At 35.5% G+C, this 11758-nt stretch overlaps 1 long non-coding RNA gene across 1 annotated transcript; it reads left to right on the top strand.

Annotated features, from left to right (window-relative positions):
- Nucleotides 1–4145: 4145 nt before the first annotated feature.
- On the top strand, nt 4146–7880 carry LOC144961197 (uncharacterized). The gene is made up of 2 exons (XR_013643085.1): nt 4146–4251; nt 5425–7880. It is a non-coding gene; the product is annotated as an uncharacterized LOC144961197 (long non-coding RNA).
- The last annotated feature ends 3878 nt before the right edge of the window (nt 7881–11758 follow it).

Here is an 11758-nt window from a genome sequence, read left to right as displayed (position 1 = left end):
TCCCCTTTCTCTCTCTCCCCTTTTTCCCCTCTCCCCTTTTTCCTCTCTCTCCTCTCTCTCCCCTCTCTTCTGTTGGGTGGGGGTTGTGTGTGTGTTACGTTTTTACAAAAAATTTTAAAAAATATTTTTTAAACTTTTTTAAACCCCCCCAATACTTCCTATAATTTAATTTTGGGGGGTTTTTTCATCTTCCGCCCCATCCTTACCAAAAAAATTTAATATTACTAACTCTTTTACCCTTTAACCCTTTCTTACCAATCCAAAAAATTTAAAAAAAACAAAAACACCTCCTAAAAAAAAAATTTTCAAAATTAAAACAATTCCAAAAAAAAAAAAACAAACATTTCCCTCCCTCCTTTCCCTTTTTAAAATAAATTTCCCCACCCTTTTTTTTAAAAAACTCAAAAATTTTAAAATCAAAAAAGAGGAGAAAATGTTCTTGGGTTCATTTTTTCCCAAAATTTTCCCAAATGCCCCTGCCCCCTTGAATACCAGAAATACCCTTTGGGTTCATAGGGGAAAGTCCTGGAGAGTTTTTATTTCTCATAGTGGATGGCTCTGTCTTACACATTTTATTTTTTCAGCTTGCTTTCTGTTTTAGTCTTGAATGAGATTCTTATTCTTTCTGATCTGGTCGTAGAGCAACAAGCTGAATCTTCGAATTTTAGACAAGTTTCGGGGCCGAATAAAAAGTTTTATAAAAAATTAAAAAATTTTTAAATTTCTTAGAAATCTTTTGATAATTTAATATAATAATGAGAAAAAACACTATACTATACTACTTTTTAAAAATAATAATAAAATATAACTTAATAATGAAAATAAATTTTTGGTTGTTCATACACAATTTTGAAATTCGAATTCCTTGTCAAATTCTAAAACAAATTGACATAAAAATTACTAAATTTGAAGTTTTCAATTTGGCATGTCTGGTAGGTCAAATGTATAACTGTCATTTTGGGAGATGTTTTTTTTTTTTTTCTTCTTGTAAATAATCTGTTATGCAGTGCAACAGGGAAATCTCAACGTGGGACCGGGCCTAGTTTTTCGAGATTTCTGTGTTGAGTATATTTTACAAAGCATGTGTGATGGTTAAATGTGGCATAATGTGTTCTATAATATGAAAACAAAGCCAGCCATAGCATTGCTGGTTACACACTCAACACTTGCTGTCTTTATCTATGAATCCGCTATCTAATCACTGTCGCTTCTCATCTCTCCCGACGCCCCTCTTCTCACCCAACCTTAAATGTCTTGCATTAACAGGCATTTTAGAAACCTTAAATAGCAAAATGAAAACAAATGGTGTAGGTCAAATTAACCAAATACATATGGTCAATTAAAAGTTGCACTTCCTCTTTTCTGGTGTAGCAAAATGTTGACATTTGAGTTTCAGGTTTAAGTCTGGTGTTCGCTGGGATAATACAGACCTGCCAACCAGTACGATTTAGCGTATTTTAGTACGATTTTTTGACCCAATTATGCAGATACGATTCCAAGGGATATAGTACGATCTTTTTAAAGATATGTGATGTGATTATGTTGATGATACATTTGATGCATTGATACACACATGTCGTACACCAACTACCGTGTTTCTGAATGAATGATGCATCACATTTAGTATTATAGTTATCATTTCAGTTGCTTATATGATGCCGGTTTTCACCAATATTTTTCTCATACATTTTTTGAGGATTTGCATAGAATTATGCATATATATCAGCTTATTTTATACTTTAGTCTCAGGCATTTAAGTTTTTGCCACTTATTACATAGAATATTCTAAGTGAAAATTTAATTGAACTAACATCTTTGACTATGAAGCCTTCAATTAAAAACTGTATTGCTAAAAAGCTTAAATATAAATGGGTTATTTCCTTTTATTGATAATAAGTAAAATTACTCTATTTTGCTTTATAAAATTTATAATGATCTTTTTTCTTCTATATTATTTTGTACGAGTCTAGAATTACAAAGTGGGCAGCTTTAGGAATGGTATTTGGTTCAAAATGAATTCTCTAGAACCATTTAAGTATTTAACTTGTCTTTGCATATTACATACTTGCGAATTTCCTATCATTTGACTAAAGTAATAGTATTGGTAGTATGTAGTAGTAGTAGTGAATGCTCAAAAGAGAGAGAGAGAGAGATATGGATCATTAGATAACATATATGGAAATATCTTGCTACTGTTTCAAAATGTCATCTATTGAATTGAAGACAGCTCAAAACTTACTCATATCTAATGTACTGGGCTAGCAGATATCACCATCATATAACTTCATTTAGTACAATCATCAATCACACTGCCACAACCACCACAACATCACTTTTACCACCACCCCCACCACAGCTTCATCATCACACCACCACCACTGGAGCACCATCGCTAACAACCACCACTTCTTCCACTGACACTAGCACCAATACTACCAACATGTTAAGGGTCTTTTGGTCATTTCTTTGAGTGTTTCGATAGCAATTTCCTTTGATATTGCAATTTCTGAGCCTTATACTAATTTAAAATGGTCATTACTTTTTGGTTTCTCGATAAATCGATCGCCAGAGATTGCTTGAATGATGAAGGTCAGAGGCAGAGTTTATTTTTATTTTGGTTTGGTGCAAGCCTGTAAATCTTCCGACTATTGTCGGATTTCCGACAGTACGATTTTCTCTGTAAGTGCTAATATATTATTTTTAAAAATTAATAGTAAAAATAAAATTCGTAACGTCAAAGAATAGAACCAATAAAAAAAGAAAATAAAAGACTTATTTCATTCCTCGAGAAATTCAGATTTTATTTTGTTTCAAATGCCGACTTTAAAAAAAAAAAAAATTTATTTTTCGCATCAAAGACAAAACAAAACTAGGCCGTCTATCGTTAGCTATAATATTATCATGTCACCTAGACGTGGATGTATTCACTGCCTGGCTACTGTACCACAGCCAGCGAAAGAGGGTTGCGAAGTTCGTGCGAGTCATCAAACACACACCTAGTCAGTAAATAATGCACGCACAGAAGTGTTTTGGAGCTTCTTGGACCGGAAGGTTTCTCTCTATTTTGCTACCGACACACATGCATTTCTCCGTGTCTTATTTCTTTTTCCCTATGATTTATTGGTTCCGTCTGGATGTGAGACGGAAAAATAATAATGCGAAATAATTATTTTTCTTCGAAATATCTATTCTTCTGCGAAAGCTCTCACACAACCGCACCGCCTCCTCTTCTTCCTCTTCGTCTTCTTTTTCTTCTTCTTGTTCTTCTATAAGAATTGATCCAAATAAACGAAAGAATGAGCATAAACATTTAACACAAACAGGAGCGAAGATACGCAGCTTCCCGTGTCAAGCACTAGATACACATCCTTCAAAGGGGTAGGAATTGTTCTTCCTTTCATTTTACAAACTCAGAATTGGGATATTTTTTTTTGGTACCATAAAATAAGGACCTCATTCAGGCCTGTAAATCTTCCGTCTATTGTCGGATTTCCGACAGTACGATTTTCTCTATGAGTGCTAATATATTATTTTTAAAATTAATAGTAAAAATAAAATTCGTAACGTCAAAGAACAGAACCAATAAAAAAGAAAATAAAAGACTTATTTCGTTCCTCGAAAAAATATTTTATTCCGTTTCATTTGCCGACTTTAAAAGACAAGACAAAACAAAAGCTATAATATTATCGTGTCACCTACATGCTCCGCTAGCCGTGGATGTATTCACTGCCTGCCTACTGTGCCACAGCCAGCGAGAGAGAGGTCGCAAAGTTCGCAGCGATTCGTCTTCACACACACACACCTAGTCAGTAAATAACGCACGCACAAAAGTGTGTCGAACCGAACCGGAAGGTTTCTCTCTATTTTGCTACCGACACACATGCATATCTCCGGTTCTTATTTCTCAGTCTCTATATTTTTTTGGTTCCATCCAGATGTAAGACGGACATAAATAATGCGAAATAATTGTTTTTCTTCGAAATATATATTCTTCTTCGAAAGCTCTCGCACCACCTCTTCTTCTTCTTTTTCATTGTTTTCTTCTTCTTCTTCTTCTTCTTCTTCTTCTTCTTCTTCTTCTTCTTCTTCTTCTTCTTCTTCTTCTTCTTCTTCTTCTTCTTCTTCTTCTTCTCTCTTCTTCTTCTTCTTCTTCTTCTTCTTCTTCTTCTATAAGAATTAATCCAAATAAACGAAAGAATCAGCGTAAACATTTAACACAAACAAGAGCGAAGTTACACATCCTTCAAAAGGGTAGGAATTGTTCTCTTCCTTTCATTTTACAACTAACTCAGACCTGGGCCCTCAAATAATTGGGATTTTTTTTTGTTTTTTGGGTGCCATAAAATAAGGACCTCGTTATAAATAACTAAGGGAAAGTGACATGATTTGACTGGTCAATTGACGTGTCTGTGTTGTGTCCATTTTTTGTCCTGTTGTGTCTATTTTCACTGTTCAAAAAGTTCCGACAACTTTTTCACCAACCATTTACAGGCCTGGTTTGGTGTTAGCTTTTATATAAATTTTTGTATAGCGTGTACTCTTTTTTCCACATGTGCGGACAAAATACACTTTTTTGCTTTTACACTTTTAGGGACGTAGAATACACTTTTCGTCCTGGGAAGTTTGGCAGGCTGTCATCTGCATTATCTGCGGCCTTAAGTGGGCGATCTGCATATTTTGGCAAATTTCCCCAAATTGGTAAAATTAGGCAAATTTTTGTAAAAAGAAAGAAGCATCGAAAACAAAATAACGGAAAAAAGGTATGAAATTGAGGAATGTTGCAGCTTTGCCTGAGCCTAGACTCTAAACACCAAGGGAAGCTGCTCTCTAACAACGACGATCTTTCAAAATCTTGGTGACATCACTGCTCATACTTACATCTAAAGTCATACCTAGTCACTTCCAACTTCCATCATGGATCGTTTCCTTCGACTAAAGACTCACAGGACTAGTTTTCCTTTACTACAATAACTTCGGTGGTGCCTAATTTTTATTTATTTTTTTATTTTGGAGTAGTAAAGGAAAACTAGGCCTTTGATGATTCTGAGAGAAAGTATACGTTTGGGATAGTCTGTAGGCAGTAGGTGTGAAAGTTTGATAAATCTGATACTGTGAATGACTATGACTGAGTTGAATGTTCGCCAGTGTAAGTGTTCTATTCCACAGTATGTGTGAGTGTGATTGTCTGAAATTTGGGCGCATAAATCGCATTGCGGTGCGGAAAATAATAAATGCAGCCTCCTTTAAGTGTAATAAGATGTCTTTTATATTTATTTTTCCACATAGCGTGTTAAGTTCGGATATTATTTTTCTGACTTTTCTTTTTCTTCTTTCTTCCTTCTTTTTTTTTTTTATATATATGTATATAAATATAGTTGAAGATTGTGATTATCTTTTCTCTATCTTTTTTGGGTTTTTTTCCAGCTAAGGTTTGTTGAGAACGAGAAGTAAGTAGCTGTGACTACACGGATGATGGAAGGAATCGACGTTGAATTTCACAACAGGAGAGGAGAGCTAACCTGTCATCACAAGGAAGAGTTCCGCTCTTACATCTGGTCATCTGCTGTCCATCGTTTTTAAAAAACTATTACTGGGTGGGGATCCTGACCTCCCATAGCGGGCAGGGAGGTACATACTATGTCTTCTATCCCCCTATGTCTGTTTTCCAACATGCTTTCTGTCTTTGTCTTGGAGTGAGATTACTTGGTTTTGTCCTGGCCCTGGCCGGATACCTTGGCTGGGAGGGAAACAGTCAAATGTATAGTTAGTTTTGGGAGATGATATTTTTTTCCTTGTAAATCATCTCTCTGTTATGCACTCTATTATGTTTTATTTATGTATTATATATGATTTGTAAACATTTGAGTGTGTTCCTCTTAGTGGGACCTGTGCTTGTGTCTGGATGAGACTTTTAGGTGATCTCAATTTAAGTACACTGATAGTGTGCTCTTGGAATCTACATCTGTTCCCTTTTGAACCAATTCCCCTTTGTCTGCCTTATTCTTGGATGCTTTAATTGTAATTCTAGAACTTTTTACTATCCCATTTTTTCCATTTTTACTGGCGCTGATATGACCTTAATGTGTTGCAAGCGCCGTAAAACCCTCAAAAACAAACAAAACAAAACAAAAAACTATTAGGGTCAGATTAGAAATTTCTTAATGGAAAGCATCTTATTAGGGCAACTAATCGTAAACAGGCAACTGCGCTTAATGCACTCAGGATAGCTTATATATCCTCACTGTCTACCAAAGGTTTGCTGGCTGTCCTTATAACAGTCAACAGTGTTGAGCGGTTGAAGCCACTTTGCAATAATGCAACCTTAAATGTCTGGATTATAGTACAAGTTGCAATCACGGTGATGAATAAATGCTTCCTGAGACATTATGGTGTCCACAAGAGCAATGTGTGAAAGCTTTACAAACTAAAATAAGGAAATTTCCACTGATTGTTTTGTGTTGTGAAGAAAATTCTGTAATTCTTTTTTAGGTTAGTGTGGAGTAAAGTTTAGTGCCAAGAAAAGACAAGGCTTATCGGGCTGCAAAACAGTTTTAGAAAATTCTTAGGGGTTTGTATAGTATTCTTTATTCTTTTTTTTTTTTTTCTTAAGCAGCCGAAAAACTTTTTAAGTCTTATGTAAATTCACTTATCTTCAATGCTTATGTGAAGAATGTATAAACCCCATGCTGAAGATTAGAATGTTAGGACAGTTTTGTGGAGGGAGGGGAATGTTAAATGTAAATGTCCTTGTAGAGATGACTGTGAGAACATGTTTATTTTTAAAATATTTCCTCGTATTTTGATCAGTGTTGATAATCTTTTGGGATTTTCTTCAAAATGTTCAGCTGTTTTTGCAGTGTCGTACCTTTCTCAATGAGCACTCCTGTGGCTCCGCAGTAGATGGATGACTGGGTGGGAAATGACCTAAATGTGTTGTAAGCCCCGTAAAAACATTAAAAACAAAACTAGTCCTTGGCTGGGAGGGAAACAGTCGAATGTATAGTTACAGTTTTGGGAGATGATATTTTTTTTCATTGTAAATCATCTCTCTTTTATGTCCTGTATTATTTTATTTTTTTTGTGGTTATTAATGGTATCAGTTTATTTTTTGGTTTCATTTACTCTTTTTTTTTTTTTTCACTTTTGTGTATATTGTCCTCAAATTGTGTGATTTATTGGCGAAAGCCCAAGATTGAATAAACTTTGATATTTTAGAAATATTTTTAACATATGATTTGTAAACATTTGAGTGTATTCCTCTTAGTAGGGACCTGTGCTGAGACTTTCAGGTGTTCTCAAAATAATTACACTGATAGTGTGCTCTTGGAATCTACATCTGTTCCCTATTTGAGCGATTTCCCCTATGTCTTACTTTTTTCTTTAGTCTTTTTAATTGTAGATCTAGAAAATTTTAACTGTCCAATTTTCTTCCTTTTTACTGGTGCTGATATGACCTAAATGTGTTGCAAGTGCCGTAAATCCCTAAAATAAAAAAACAATTTAGCCTACTATGGCTGGATATGACAGTCCATTGTCGAGTACTTTACTCCTTCAAATGCCAATTTTGGTTGGCAATTCTCTATAGTGACTTTTTTTTTTTTTCTGGTCTCAAGAATGTCATAATTGAGATGTACTGTATATACATTGTCTCATGCGTGGTACTTTGCGGGGTTTTTTCCTCGTATTAAATGTTATGCTTACTATGATATGCCATAGAAACAATATGCCACATGAATTTGTTTATTGGTTGTGTCGAGTATCTCAGATATGTAGTCTTGTACGTTAAAATGATACTTGAATTTTGTCATGTTTTTTTTATCCATGATTATTTCTGTTGATTTCAGTTGTTTGACCTGAATAAAATTATGATGATAGCTCTATCATTCCTTGTTTTCTTTGATGTTTCATTTTTCTTTCAACACTTTTACAATGTCATCAATGGCCATATGGGCAGATCACTTGCTGTGTTTTCTATCCTCCTATATGTTTTCTGTGTTGCTTTATATATTTGTCTTGGAATGGGATTACTTGGTTTTGTGCTGGAATCCTTGGCTGTGACTAACAGTGCGCGGGTGGTTGGATGGGAGCATCACCCTTGAATCATATACCTATGATGTTCGCATGGGTGTACGATCCGACAGTGATGTCGTTTCTTCTTCTCTTTACTAGCCTATCCTGCTTCTTTGGTTTGTAATTGTATTTTTGACATGGGATATTTTTTTCTGTTAATCTTCTGCCTGTTTGTTCTTGGTTATTAATAATTTAGCTTATGATATCTTTAGGTTATGATTTTGATTTACATTTGTACTATTTTTGTTAGATTGCTTGTTTTTTTGTTTCAGCGGTCTCTCATATAACCTCAATTGTGTTGGAAGAGACCTAAAGCAACAAACAAACAAACAAAACTAACAGTGCGAGTGAAACAGTCAAATGCATAGTGTTAGTTTTGGGATGTGATATTTTTTTTTCAATGTAAATCATCTCCGTTATGTACTTTTATATGTTGGTTTGAATATATGGAACCTACATCTGATCCCTATTTGTTCCCAATTCCCCTATGTCTTACTTTTTTTGGTGCTTTATTTGTAATTCTAGAACTTTTTACTATCCCATTTTCTTCCTTTTTACTGGCGTTGATATGACCTAAATGTGTTGCAAGCGCCGTAAAACCCATAAAAACAAAACATTTGAATGTATTCCTCTTAATGAGATACAGTACTTGGGTCTGGAAGAGACATTAAGTAAGGTGATCTTAAACTTAGCATACACTGATGTGTGCTCTTGGAATCTACATATGTTCCTATTTGACCTATTCTCCTTTGTCTTACTTTTTCTCCTGTGCTTTCAATTGGAAATCTAGCATATTTTGACTATCCAATTTTCTTCCTTTTTACTTGCTCCGAAATGAGCTAAATATGTCGCAAACGCAGTAAAACCCTTACAGACAATCAATACTTTTGTCTAACTTTTTCTTGTGCTTTCAGTTGTAAATCTATAGTTTTTTTGACTACCCCATGTATCTACCTCTTTACTGGTGCCGTTCGCAAGCGCCGTAACTTTTTGTCTTTGGAATGAGATGAATTCCTCTTTATGGGGACCTGTGCTTGTGTTTGGATGAGATTTATAATACTTATGTGATCTCAAACTAAGTACATTGATGATAGTGTGCTCTTGGAATCTATATTTGTTCCGTTTTGAACCATTCCCTTGTCTTGCTTTTTCTTCCTCTTTACTGGCCCCGAAATGACATCAACGTCTTGCAAACGCCGTACCACCCTTACTAAATCATACAGTGCGATGGTCAATCGCCTTTGCCTCTTTAACTCGTTGCCTGACACTTCCTTAAAAACTTAAAATGACCTGGTATTACACGATTATCATAAGAAAGTGAGTTGTTAGTCGTGCTCAAGGAAACAAACTTTGCCGTGAACCATGTGTGAGTTACTTAGTCTGTTTCTGGGCCCGTTTTCATGAGCGTGGACTTGATTTATTTACTTACAAGTCTAGTAAATGACTAGCTAATCTTAAGCCTAAGTGAGGCAAGTGACCAACAAAATCGGATTTCATGAACGTTTTCTAGTCGCGGACTAGCTAGTCTCTTGCCTAGAACTAGAAGTGGGCTTTGTAAGGACGGTGACCAATTCCGCTATTTTGTGCGGGTAACATCCGCTCTCCAGTACACGACGGCAGGTAATATACCCGTCTTCATACTTTCAACGCAAAAGATTTCCAAAGAGGAATTAGCAACACATCCGGTATAGATTGTATGCGCTTGGCTAAGAAGCTCACAACATTGCCATCCGGAAGTATAAGGGACCGACACACAAAACAATGTGTAACCATGAACATTTATAGTCTGGTTCATACACTTTAGTGAGAAGTACTCATAAACGTGGATGGCAAAAACAATAACAAAGACCTGAGTGACGTCAGCTTCGTTCTATCGATAGATAATATTTATTTCATTATTTTCATATTTTAACTTACCTTTGTCAGATGAATCAAATCACGTGATATTGACATTCGACAGCTGGACTAAAATGATGGTTCCGATGAATCACATTATTTCAGTCAGTTACAATGCCAGCAGAATAACTTTGTCTCCACTATACTTTCTAATCATTTATTTGGTTGTTCTTTGTCGCAAATCATTCGATTACGAATCTCCTGTCACTCACGACTCACTTAGCCGATTAGATTCAGTTTTTTTTTTTTTTTTTTTTTTTTTTTTTCTTTTTTTTTTGTGTTTTTTTTTGGGGGGGGGGGGGGGGGGGGGTTAGTTTTTACTCACAAAAATGTGTACTTTCAACGATCTGCACTATCTTATAGTTTTTAAGCTAGTGTGAATAGCAACTGGACATTTTTTGCCTGTCATTCGTAACCGATGTATTTTCCTTCCGAATCGAGGCTCTCTCATTTAAAAATAGCTGCTATCTTGTTGACGCTATGCCGTATCCTAGTTACCCGTCTCAATCTACTGAGCTTGTGAAGTCCTGCCTCAACAAATGACTAAAACTTGACCAAGCATAGTCCGAAGGTGCTGTGACGAACGATTTTCTTTCTCTTATGATTTCTTTATCATTCGTCAGCGTCTAATTCAAAACCACTTCAAATTGTAGTAGACAACAATATTTGCGAAGGGAAATTACACCTTGAGTTAAAACACTGAACATGGACAGTTTTATTATACAGTTAAGCTAATGTAAACATACACTCGTCAAAGCCATTGTATAACGGGACGCTATCTTACCACTCACTTCCGCTTTTTGGGCTTATTCACCCGTTCAATAGCCTGTCGATTGACTGCATATCTCCTGCTAATAGTCCTTTCCAAACAAGACTTCAGGTGTGTTTATGCCCTCAGGTTCGCGTCTCGTTCAAGAGTAGCTAAAATTGCAATTAATATTCTAGCTCTCCGTTATCTCCCTACCCAGTTGTTAATCAAAAGCATCTAAACGTCATTTGTTATCTAAATAGGAACATTCTTTCTGATTGGCTATCCCCATAATTGTTGGCGTGGCCTTACTTTACAAAACCAAATTTATCTCAGAAGTGAGACACACACACCAAGAATCCCAAGGAAGAAGAACCAATTCTTAAACTTCAAACTTGTAAAAAGTTCAACTATCTCTCGGTTGAAGGTAAATTATTATTGGTTAACTTATTCAAAGTGGAACGAGATATTACTGTGAATTCAATGCTTAACCTACCATTACTATTATAATTTGTGTATATTTTATTCGTGCTTTATTCTATGGATGTTCGTAAGTTGAAATACTTGTACAAAACTATATCTATAAGTAAATTATACTATAGTTAACATTTGTTTATGGCCTATGCTATTATTTCATGTATTTCAATATATATATGGCATGATGTCTGTACTCTACCGCCAATCCACGGCCACACATCATAATCACAATTATAAGTTAGAAACCATAAAATACAAGGGACATAACCCTGTTAAATTCTCATCATGTAAGATAGCTCAACTGTCAGTTGATGTTTGATACAAATGCAATAACTAACCATTACCATGGAGTTACTGCTTCGCCTTGCCTTGGTCGGCAAATAAAAACTATTATGATGTGTCGCTCAAGGACGACCCGGTGGCGAAAGACAAACAAGATTTGACTCTAAGACCTTTTTGTTTAAACTCTTAATTGGAGGTCCTTGCCCAGTTCGTGCATAATCCCTGTCTAGCATCCCTACCTCTCAGTCATTGCTTAGCACCCAATCCCTGCCTCCCAGCCATTGC

Source organism: Berghia stephanieae, unplaced genomic scaffold (genome assembly GCF_034508935.2).
Source record: "Berghia stephanieae isolate SIO BIC M18660-M18661 unplaced genomic scaffold, UCSD_Bste_1.3 scaffold1703, whole genome shotgun sequence".
NCBI lineage: Eukaryota > Metazoa > Mollusca > Gastropoda > Nudibranchia > Aeolidiidae > Berghia > Berghia stephanieae.
This window is presented reverse-complemented; position numbering and strand designations above follow the sequence as displayed.